The 12,559-nt window shown below is 33.6% G+C and overlaps 1 protein-coding gene across 1 annotated transcript in view; it reads left to right on the top strand.

Annotated features, from left to right (window-relative positions):
* The first annotated feature begins 401 nt into the window (after positions 1 to 401).
* Positions 402 to 12,559, top strand: part of LOC111046190 (probable cytochrome P450 301a1, mitochondrial) — a 30,387-nt gene continuing 18,229 nt past the window's right edge. Inside the window, 1 exon segment of the mRNA XM_039438747.1 lies at positions 402 to 506. The gene's annotated coding sequence lies outside the window, so the exon portion shown is untranslated.

Consider the following 12,559-nt stretch of genomic DNA (forward strand, 5'->3'; position numbering starts at 1 on the left):
ATTGATTTGATTTGAAACCTGTATCAGCTACCATCTATAGAAGGCATTGACAAGACACAGGATTGGCAACGTTTTCACCTATCTTTCTTCACTGCTATATAACCATCCTCAATAATTTAAGAATCTATTAACAAAACTTCAAGTTAATCAGTCCAGTAGTTCAGACGTGATGATGCGTCGTCATTCGTGTATTTCCTATCCCGTACATGTATAAGCCAATATTCTTTTCTTCATAATATAATAGATTATTGATTTTCTTTTTAATAGGAACTGAACAATGAACGTCTGCTATCGCAGCGTTTGCGATCAGAAAAGGCAGAAGAGATCCGAACTGTTGATCAGTTGCGAACAGAGATAGCCAATCAGAAGAGCGAACTGGCAAACTCCCAGAGACAAGCGGCCGATCTACAAGCAAAAGTTGACCTGATAATCGCCCAACATCAGCGCGATCTGGAGGCTGCCAACTGGAAACTGCAGGAGAAAACTAAAGAGATTTCAACCATCAGGTAAAAGAAGTTGTAAATTAAACTATAATATTGAATATGATAAATTATACTTTTTCGCCACACTGCACAGAAAGCAGCTGTTTTCCAGTCCCTACGTAGATCTGAAAGACATTGTTTGCAGACGACTCTCGTCTGACGTCAGAACAGGTTTCTTTCCGGCTAAGGCCAGAAAGAATACCCTTTCCGGCCGCTTTTTGAAAATGTGTTTGGACAACTGTGCCATATGGTGCATTGTGTTCAGGAGGGTGAGATCGGAAATTTCCACCCCACTTTGAGTACCCTACGACGTCTGGTTCTTGAGATATGAGACATCAAAGTTCCCCCCCCCCCTCATAAAACATTCTTATTCAATTTATTATTCTTATATAGCTGATGCCAAAAAGTTGGGCGGCTTCGTGGGTCACATGGTGTAACCTACTCACTGCTGATGCAATGCATCTATTTATGGTCTCTTTTGATTTAAAAATCATCACCTAAGCCAAACTAGATGACAACTCTACTTGACAACATCAGCTGCAGGAACGCACAAGAGACCCACGAAACCGCCTAACTTTTTGGCGTCAGCTATACCTGTAGTGTGGCGAAAAATATCGTACGCGACTCTCTCAGGAAGGTGTTTACGGTATTCGGATAACATATTCCCGGGCTCGGCAAGCCTCGCCCGGGAAACTATCCTCATACCGTAAACACCAACTTTCTGGGCTTGTAGCGTAATATACTATATGTAGACTACACATCATACAGAACACAAATATAGAAAAGATAGCATGAGAAGATATACCATGGTTTAAGTTGTGCAAGTTCCAAATTTCAATCTCATTTTCCTGTTAACTCAAGCCGATTACTGTCGACTACTGTCTATTATTATTGTTTTTCCTGGGTGAGAGTGTAAGAACAGCACAGTGTGAGAGACTACCAGCATCACATAGTTTGACGAAAAACAACTATAGTGAGGTCCACGTTATAATGGCTGTGTTTGATTAGCAATGGTATTGCTATCCTTGTCTATCATTCAACAAAGCGGATAGCGCTATCTCTTTCTCGCTTTGCTCTGTTGCCAGATCGTCTTTTAACAATGTAGAATTAATAATTAATTGACAAAATATTTCATCTTAATTATGAAATTATTAAAAAATATAATTTCTTGCTTAATAAAATATAATTGATTAATTTAAAGGAGAATGAACCGTTAATATTACATCAATAAACCTGTACCGTATCAGTTACCATCGAAAGAAGGCTTAGTCAAGACAGAGGATCGGCAACGTTGCCCTGCTATCTAAAGGTTAGGGATGGTAGAAGAAATTAAATCTTTGGAACTGATTATAAAATTACAAGATGAAGACCATAAAAAAGAAATACTAAATCTAAAAAATCAATGTAGTCTAATGTCGGAGGAAATAAAGAAACTAAAATCTAAATTTGATAATACTAATGTATGATAGAACCTCCGTCCAAATGCAAAAAAATAGAATCTAACCTAAATGATGGGAAATGCTCTGAAAATGGTCGAAATAAAACGTACAGTGAGGTTTTGAAGACAGCAACCAAAAATATAGCTGAGGGAAATAAAGATAGGAAGGGAGAGTTCTGCTACTGACGTCCAGTCATGGACGTGATTGCAGTGATCTCCTTGATAAAAGATTAAAATAAATTTGATGTCCAATGTTTTTTCAAGCCAAGTGCATCAATAATGCAGTTGTAGAGTCAGCTAGGGAACAAACTAAAGACTTTGATGAAAATGACTATCTAATTGTACTGGGTGGCTCAAATAATATAAATGAACCTAACTTGAATCATCTTCCTCAAGTAACAGAAAAAATCAAGGAAATTGTGCCACTCAGCAAAAAAACAAACTTAATAATAAGTACTATTCCTAATAGGTTTGATAGGCCAGAGTTAAATGAAGCAATCAATTGACAAACAAATCAATCCATAATACAATCAACAGCCTAAAAAATAAAAATTCTAAACAACTGGGGATTTGTTTTTTAATGAAAGGCTGAAAAGACATAACTTCACTAATCATGGGTTGCATCTAAATCGATCTGGCAAAGTAATATTTTGTAATAGATTGGCAGAGCTGATTGAAAGCCGTTTGCAATCCTCTGGTTTAAAAACAGTCAAAAAAACAAATAACGATTTTTTAGTAAATTGGCTCAAAACAGGGAAAGGGAAATAGCTACAAATGCTAGAGATAGAGTAGCACAAGATGGTAAGGTTTTTAGTATTTATCATCAAAATATTCAGTACCTTCGCAACAAAATTGACAGATTATAAGTATTTCTTAAACAGGAGGATCCTGACATTGTTATTTTCACAGAGCATGGCTTAAAAATAAAGGAAATAAATCAAGTTAGGATTCCAGGCTATTCACTGAGATCAGAATTTTGTAGAATAGCTCATAGAAGTGGTGGTGTATGTATATTCACTAGCAATGCTAAACATACCCAAACTTATGAACTGGATTTTGTTAAGAGATTTTCTGTTGAGATGGATTTAGAGGTGACGGGACTAAGGTTAAAAATTGATGATCGATTTGAGGTAGCAGTGTTAGGTATCTATAGGTCACCAAATGGAGACTGGCAAAAATTTTGTGAGCTGCTCCACACACTTTTGGAAACTACAACCGCTCGTTTCACAAATGTTATAGTAGTAGGAGATTTCAATACCGATTTTGCCAGGCAGGATAAAATGACAGGATATTAGAGATATTATTAATATGAATAATTTAGAAATTAAGGTCCACGAATATACAAGAGTAACTCGAACTTCACAGACAATTATTGATAATATCCTCACAAATATAGAAGGTTGTAATGTCAGGTTAGGTAGCTCAGATCTATCAGATCATAACTATCAAATTTTAGATGTTAAGTTGCAGGGCCAGAATCCAAGCAGAAAAAAAACTTTTGTGAAAGAAATTCAGCAATATGAGCTAGGAAATATAAATTGTTTGAAGCAGGAACTGCTTCAAGAAAATTGGAGTAGTGTTTATAACAGTTGTAACCTAATTACAAATATAAGCAATTCATTGATACTCTAAGATTTCACATTAGTGTATGCTGTCCAATAAAAAAAGTCGAAGTAAAAAGTAAATTGGACAAAGTAGATGAATGGATAACTGAAGATATTCTTACTCAAAGAAATATTGTTAGGGAAGCCTATAAGGAATTTAAATTAGTGAGGGATGTTCCGAGTGAAGTCAAATACAAATGTCTAAAGAAAAACTATGCAAAAGAAGTGAGGAAAGCTAAGTGTAAGAAAACAGCTGAAATATTAACAACTAGTACCAATTTTAACTCTGCTGTTGGGAGGTAATTAATAGAAATAGGAGAGCAGCTCAAAAGATACAGTTACTAATGTCCCTAGGATAATCGATGAACATGGAAATATATGGATGATAGTATAGACATTTGTAACTTTTTCAATAAGTATTATCACAGGTTGCATATAATCTCCAAAAGTCACTGAACACTAATACTTGTAATACAACTACATTAAATGCTGAGCCAATTGAAAAGGTATTAAATTTCATCCATTATCAAGAGATGAGTTGTCAAGAATAATAAAAAATTTGAATAACAAAAAACAGTAGGATTGGATGGGGTCTCAAGCAAAATTTAAAAGAATGTGAAAATGAATTACTGGACCCTTTATTGCATCTCCTTAATACTTCACTAGAGCAGGGTATTTTCCCTGATGATCTGAAACAAGGAAAAATTTTGCCAATTTTCAAGAGCGGTGATTCTGAAAGAGTTGAAAATTATAGACCCATTAGTATTCTAAATGTATAAGTAAAATTTTTGAAAGAGTAGTTTTAAATAGGCTATTGATGCACCTGGAAGAAATTAATTTCATATGTGATGAACAGCATGGGTTCCAGAAAGGGAAATCTACTAAGACTGCAATAGTATCCCTTGTTGAAAGACTAATAGATATAATAGATTCAGGTGAGAAGGCAGCCGCAATATTTCTTGATTTATCCAAAGCTTTTGATTGTGTGAACCATACAATATTATTGGAAATACTAAAAACTGTAGGTGTGAATGGTATAGAACTAAAATGGTTTGAATCATATCTCATAGGTAGAAACCAGTGTGTTGAGCTTACCAAGGTGGATGGGAATGAAATAGTAAAAATTAAATCTCAAAAACTGGAGGTCCAGGCTGGAGTACCTCAAGGCTCAATTCTGGGTCCCTTACTGTTTCTGTTGTATGTGAACCAATTACCAAAAGAGTTAAAAGATCACAGAGCTCTGTTGTTTGCTGATGACACATCGCTTATCTTAACAATTATTTATTAGATAGTCTAGAAATAAATGCTTTTACTGGAGTACAGTCAATTGTCCAATTCTTGAAGCAAAGGCAATTAACAATAAATAGTAAGAAATGTCAATTCCTACAATTCAAAAGTAAATATAATTCAGTAGAGGATAGAGAAATAAATGTGTTTGTAGAGGAAAATGAATTAGACCAAGAAGAGAAAGTAGCATTCTTGGGAATTTTATTGGACAGGAAATTAACATGGCATCCTTACATTGAGAAGATATGTAATAAGATATCATCTGGGGTATTTGTCCTGCGGCAGCTTGCTAGGCTGAATGATAAAAAACTACTGTTAACTGCTTACCATGGACTTATACTATCTCATATTAGGTATGCTATTTTAGTATGGGGTAATTCATCTCAACAAAATATGGACAGGGTGTTTAAGATTCAAAAGAAGGCACTCAGATGTATAGAGAAAGTGAATAGGTTAGACTCTTGTAGGCCTTTATTTAAAAAGCTTGGTCTATTAACTGTGCCATCTTTGTATGTATATGAAGTTGTAATGCATGTGAAAACGAGTGGTGTGATCCAGAATTCAGATGTTCATGAGTATAATACGCGAAACAGAGCAGATTATCATATAATGGGTCACAATAGTAGGTTATTTGAACAAAAACCAGATTATATTGGTAGGAAATTTTATAACAAGCTACCTCAAATCTTGAAAAGTAATGATGATTTGAAGATTTTCAAAAAACAAATTAAAAAATATTTAGTTGATAGAGCTTTTTATAGTGTACAAGAATTCCTTTCAAACCTAAACTAGGTTGAACTACTTAGTGTTAGAATTATTATGTAATAACATGACTTGTCTTATACTCCATGACTGGAGTCTTTAGGACGTAATCTTAAAAAAAAAAAAAAAAAAAAAAAATCTTTCTCCACTGCCATTATAACGTCGACCTCACTATAGGGCCCGGTTGCACAAAATCCTGTTAAATTTCAATCATGATTAAATCTCACGAGAACCAAACAGAGAAGGTTTTTCTGAGAGGAAGGCTTCTCTAATTGGTTCTCGTTGCATTTAATTGGGATTAAAATTTAACAGACATTTGTGGAACAGGGTGTAGATAATATATTGTCAAGCAAGATAATATATTGTCAGATTATTAAAAATCGAGATACCGGTTTCAGTTGTTACATCATTGTCAATCTCTGGTCCATCCAAATGAGAAATTTATCAAGATTTATTTTTATTTCAACTGCAGTATGAATAAAACTAGTTGAAACTTGAGCCTCGACTCGACAAAATATCAGAGTTGTCAAATTTATATTTTTTCCATTTTTCTAATTTACCGAACGTAGTGAGGTCTATGTTTCAACTCGATTTGCTTTTGTCTGTCTGTATGTAACGCGATTACGGCCAAACGCGTTGATAGAATTCGATGAGATTTGACAGAAATTCAACTGCGCTTTCGATGTATACACCAGGTTTTTTGAAATTTTGCATTTTAAGGATAATATGAAAAGGGAAGGAATTCCTCCATACTCTGATATCACTATATAAATCATCTACTTTGAAGATAGGATCAATCAGACTATAGAATTATTCATAATCAATCAGCTGACAAGTGATTACACAGATGTGTAGCACTGTGTTTATTACATTATATAAGTGAGTTTTTGATCTTGGAGAAAACAAATAATAGTTTTTAAGAGTAAATTATGATTCAACTGTGAATTGTGGTTCAATATTGAATCAACTAGAACAGGTGACATTAGATACTTGTGGATGAGAAAACTGCGTGAGGTCTACTGTTCACAGAACTACTAGTTAATAAATAACCAACTCTTGCTAAAATTTCATCCCCGATATTCTGGTATTGGAATATTCAGAGGAAATTGATGAAAATTATTCTATTACATAAAAATAAAAATGGCGAAAAATTTCACTCTCTCAAAAACCATCAGTTTTAGAAAATTTCTACTATGATTCATGATGGGAAATTTAGTCTATTTTCAAGTTATCTATACGAGTATCTAATGTAACATATATTTATGTTACAGGGCTGAAGAGAAGGAAAGAGCAGGAGTTCTATATACAGCACTCAATAAGTATTTGGCTGGACTTCAAACCGATGTAACATAGCTTGAAAAATGAAAACGTCATGATAGTTTATCAGAGGAATCTAGTCGAATAGTTCACTGAAAGTTATTAGAGATTGGAACCCATTATCTTGGAACAGTTATATTGAGAAATCAAGTTATAGAAAACTTGCTATATATGTCTTAAAACATTATTTGTTGTCATAATTTAAAGTATGATCAGTTATAGATGATTAAGGATGCAACAGATTCTGATGTAAATTAAGTTTAAAATATCAACTTTTCTCGTCTAAAACGTTGATTTTTAATGGAATGAAAAACATGTGTGCAGCGTTCTTGAAAAATCTAATCAAAGTGATATTCACAAATTTGTTGTTTCAATTTTTTGTTTCAATTTTTTGTTCAAGCTACAAAATAGGATTGAAATGAAACAAAATGAACCAAACTATGATAATGATTGTATTTGATATGAAAATTTACTGTATTATAAAAATGTATCACATAATAAAATAAAATTGATAATAAACTGTGTTAAATAACACTGCAAACTGTAATAGTCTTAGAAGACAATGTGCAATACTGTAACATATTTCCATGCATGCTATTGACTCAAACATACAATAATAAACAATCCATTTTTTACATTCTTAAAAACTTATTTTTACTGAAATAATCCTCATCCTTATTTGGTGGTACTGTACTCGTATATTAGAATGAATAGCAAGATTTCAAATACTGATTTACGTTGTATTATCAGTTATAATTTTCGTGATTGAATATAAAGGTTTATCCATGATTTCAATTTATTCAATCAATTTCAATCGTATACCTATAATTTGTAAATTAAATTGATTGAATGAATAGATAGAATTGTAAATAGGCTACTATTGAAAAACAATGAATAAAAATTATATAGATAGATAGAAAAATGCCTTTTATTTACACTTTACAATTACAAAAAGTGATGTTGGCGAAGTTGAGGCAATAAGAGCCCCCTCTTCCACTTAACCCACGATTATTTATTTGGTACATTACATAAAAACAATAATAATATACTTATATAATAATAATACAGGCGAGATATGATTCAGCTCTGGCCTTGGCATTTATAAATATTTTTCTCAAGAATCATCCATCATGAATAATGGAGAGATCTTCAGATTGCAGCATAAATATGTCACTACGAAATTCTGGTCACGCCAAATTATGCCGAAAAGGATGGAAGATAGAGTGAGAGAGAATCTGCATGCGTGAGTATCAAGAAGAAAGAGAGAGGAGAAACATGAGAGAGAAGTAAGAGACTGAGAGAGAGAGAGAGTGAGAAGGAAAAACATGTCATGCGTGAGTATGAAGGAGAGAGAGAGAGAGTGAGTGAGAGGAGAAATATGAGAGTGTAGAGCAGAGAGAGGGAAACATGCGAGAGAAGTAAGAGAGTGAAAGAGAGAAAGAATGAGTAGAATCATGAGAGAAAAGTAATAGAGAGAGACTGATGGAAAAGAGCGTAGAAAGATTGAGTTTATGAGTGAAAGGATGATAAAACCAGAGAAAGGCTGACGAACCGTGAGGTATAGATCTACAGGTATACGGTATAGTAAGATTCACTCCAATCTGTCAGAATTGTTTTAATGACACGCATTGATGGTTTTTTACAGGGAACACTGACTGCATCCCACTCTGGAAGCACACGGAAAGAGGAATGTTGTTCTAAAGTAGCTTAGCGTGAGTGAGGATAGAGAGAGAAAGAACGACAGGCAAAGGAGAGAGAGGGTGTGAGAGAATGATGGAAGAAGAAGAAGCAGAAGAAGACGGACCACTGACCAGGTACCGTAAAGAAGTGGGGACTGAATAGAAATTAGGAATTTTATGTTAGTTGGCAATACACAGTCGGTTCTTCATATGGAACTTTCATTTGTTGCTCTTTAGTCTCCAGTTTTTTTGTAGTTTCTCTTGTGTTTTGTGCAAATGTGGAAAGTGAAATAGTTTTTTTTTTATTTTTTGTTCATTACACTATTCTTCATCGGAAACATTAATGATTTACCTGGGATTATCGTTGAGTGAGTTGAAATAATATTTCAGTTATCGGTTTTTACACTGTAAGGTTCACTTCTAACTGTTGAGTGTTCCATTATTATAGAGGAATATTATATACAGTCGAACCTCTGTATAACGAAGTCGATTATCCCGAGAAAAAATTCGCTGCAGAGAGGTATTCGTTATTGAGAGGTTCTGTCAAGAAAACTGCCACGATCCTATGGATCTTATAATAATATCGTATCACGGCGGTGAATGAATGAGTATGGTACATAAAACATATCATTGTGAACGGTAGGGTACCTATTAGGCCAATATTGATATGGAAATTTGAAAATTCATGCTGTTTGAAAAAACATGTTTTTTAAAAATATTTATAGAATGTAATAAGTAAGTAAACTCACCAATTTGTTTCCAGAAAGCTTGATTTGTACTATTAGTAGAGTTTAATCAAAGTACATACTCTGTAGCAATATTCTTCAACTTTTTACACTAATATTAGATGGAACGCAAAATACGGTTATCTTGTCAATAACTTCACTATAATAACTCAACTTTCCTATTTTTTAATGTTTTATATTAGGAAAAGTGAGTAATTTTCGGTTGAATTTTGCATTTGAATAAAACATCATGTTCGATAAACGACTCACATCTATTAAAACAGACATGTCTGGTACCCTATTTTTCAGTTTTAATCCTTGCCTAATAATTTTGAAAGCCTCTATAACTTCTTGATCTGACGGATTCTTCTCCTCAGGATTGTCACAGCCATCATCATCATCATCATCATAGTCAGTTCAAAGAATTGAAATTTGTGACAAAAGAAAGAATGGGAAAGCCCAGTCGTTCACCTGCCTGGTCTACAATAATGACAAGTTCTTGGAATTCAATTCCCGACTTGTGTTTCACCCTCTATTGACTGTCTACCATCCTATCTTCTTCCTACCTGAATTGCCATTATTTTTAGTCTATTGACCTTTCTGCTGAAGCTAAACAATTCCTTGAAAATAACCGTCTACTTATACACACTACATTTTGTATGTTGAAGTCAAGAAAAAGCTTTGTTGTTGAGAGGTCCGAAATTTGTTAAATAGAGGTAAATAAGCAGCCAAAACTCTAAAATGTCATGGGAACAGGTAAAAATTCGTTGTGTAGAGGATTTCGTTAAGTGGAGGTTCGTTATAGAGAGGTTCGACTGTATATAGAGTTATAATAATATATATGAACACAGTAAAATCTATCACAAGTACCATTTTTTATTGAAAGAATAAGACGTTTTGACTATAATATTTTTATAGTACCTTACTTTTTTATTATTACAATAACGCTCAAGAACAAACTTCCATTCCGAAGTAAACTTTTATGAATGGAATATTCTTATCTCCTCTACAGTCAGTTATCTCACAAAAATAGCCTACTATACAAGTCACTCTTCAATGTGAATGAATTCCAATGCTTGAAATGTGCTCATGAATGGAGCTCATATTTTTCGAGCTGGTGCTAAACTTTACAACCAATATTTGACAGTTGGAGTACACACTTTATGCAAATTTATTCCTGCCAAACAAAGTCAATGCCAAAGTGAGATAACGTTGTCTTACAGTAGAGAAAACATAACATAAATATTATTTAAGTTGTCTTCAGGTTTTTTCTTTGTTCTTTAAATTATTTATTCATCTACACTATTAAGATCTGGAAAGAACTACGGATTCAGCTGAAACTGGACTCCTAGAGTTTAATTAATTGACCGAGCGAAGTGAGGTCTAAGATTCAAGTCGACGGTTTGGCATTTCTCTTAATGTTTATATGTTGCGCATTTACGGCGAAACGCGGTAATAGATTTCCATGAAATTTGACAGGTATGTTCCTTTTTTAATTGCGCGTCGACGTATATACAAGGTTTTTGGAAATTTTGCATTTCAAGGATAATATAAAAGGAAAAAGGAGCCTCCTTCATAGGCAAAGAATTAGACTAGGTATAGAATTATTCATCATAAATCAGCTGACAAGTGATTACACAGATGTGTGGAGAAGCCAGTCTATTGCTGTATTTCCATAAGGTCTATAGTTTCAATCAGGTACTTGTGGATGAGAATACTGCGTGAGGTCTACTGTTCACAGAACTAGTAATAAAATGTTTCAAATTGTCACATTATAATTAATTGAGCTCAAAGCTCATCAAGCACTACTCTATCACATATAATTAAAAGTTCTTCATTGTTCCCTTGAAAGAGTTACAATATTTATTTACACAAAAAATCAAAATATTGTATCCCTGAAAAATATGTTGTACCGGTACATAAAATTATGATTTAAGAAGACATCTTGAATAATGAAATTTAGAGAATGAAATCTAATAAGCTTGATTAGTTCAAATTCATTTTTGTTCAATAGTAATATCACACAAGAACAGGTTCTTCCCAGTTTTAGATACCGGCACCTAAATAAACTTCAATGTTGTTTTCCATCACGAACTGCTTATTATTGAATTGAGTCAGATTTGACTGCTAGTCTTTCTTTTAATTAGCAAAAAGTGACCTAAATATTATTTAAGAACTGGAAATTCGTCGATGAAATACCGTACAAAAAGTATTTTTTAAATATTGTTAAGTTCAAAAATGACAGCAAACTTTCTGAACCTTTGACCAATTTGAAGGATTTGTTCATCTTTTATCAACGGAAAGATATGATAGAAAACTCAAGTAGGTTGGAAATTATACCTGAATAAATTAAAACTCAAACCGTTCCACCTATAAAACCGCTATTCAGTTATTATTTTCAAGCTCTTCTTTTCCTAATATTTTCACCACACAATTAAAAATCACTTTAGCCTCTAATTTTTACTCCATTGCGGACCTACTTTGGTTCAATAACTTCTTTCTTTTTGTGACAGAGTGTAAGAATGACATTTCAAAATAACTAGTCTTGATTGAGTAAGGAGCCTGTTTATTTTTCACTGTACCGTACTCATCCACAGTGTACGGTTCTTTTCAATTTCTCTCTTGTTCTCACTAACTCTCTCTCCCTCACTCTGTCTCTCTCTCTTCTCTATTAACTCATCAAACGCACCTCCTACCTGTGCTCTTTTTCTTCTTCTCCCTCAGTTTTTCATCTTCTTCTTCTCGTTTCTTCTTCTTCTTCTTCTTCTTCTTCTTCTCCTTCTTCTTCTTCTTCTTCTTCTTCTTCTTCTTCTTCTTCTTCTTCTTCTCTTCTTCTTCTTCTCCTTCTTCTTCTTCTCTTCTTCTTCTTCTTCTCTTCTTCTTCTTCTTCTTCTTCTTCTTCTTCTTCTTCTTCTCTTCTTCTTCTTCTTCTTCTTCTTCTTCTTCTTCTTCTTCTTCTTCTTCTGCTTCTTCTTCTTCTTCTTCTTCTTCTCTTCTTCTTCTTCTTCTTCTTCTTCTTCTTCTTCTTCTTCTTATTCTCTTCTTCTTCTCTTCTTCTTCTTCTTCTTCTTCTCTTCTTCTTCTTCTCCTTCTTCTTCTTCTTCTTCTTCTTCTTCTTCTTCTTCTTCTTCTTCTTCTTCTCCTCCTCCTGTCTTTTCTTCTTTTCCTTTTTTAAAGTTTTTCTCTTGTTGGAACCACTGATCCGAAAAATAGACTTCTCAAGTCTTTATAGTACCTACAGTAAAATTCACATCCAACTGTCATC

This window comes from Nilaparvata lugens, chromosome 12 (assembly GCF_014356525.2).
Source record: "Nilaparvata lugens isolate BPH chromosome 12, ASM1435652v1, whole genome shotgun sequence".
In the NCBI taxonomy this organism is placed as follows: Eukaryota; Metazoa; Arthropoda; class Insecta; order Hemiptera; family Delphacidae; genus Nilaparvata; species Nilaparvata lugens.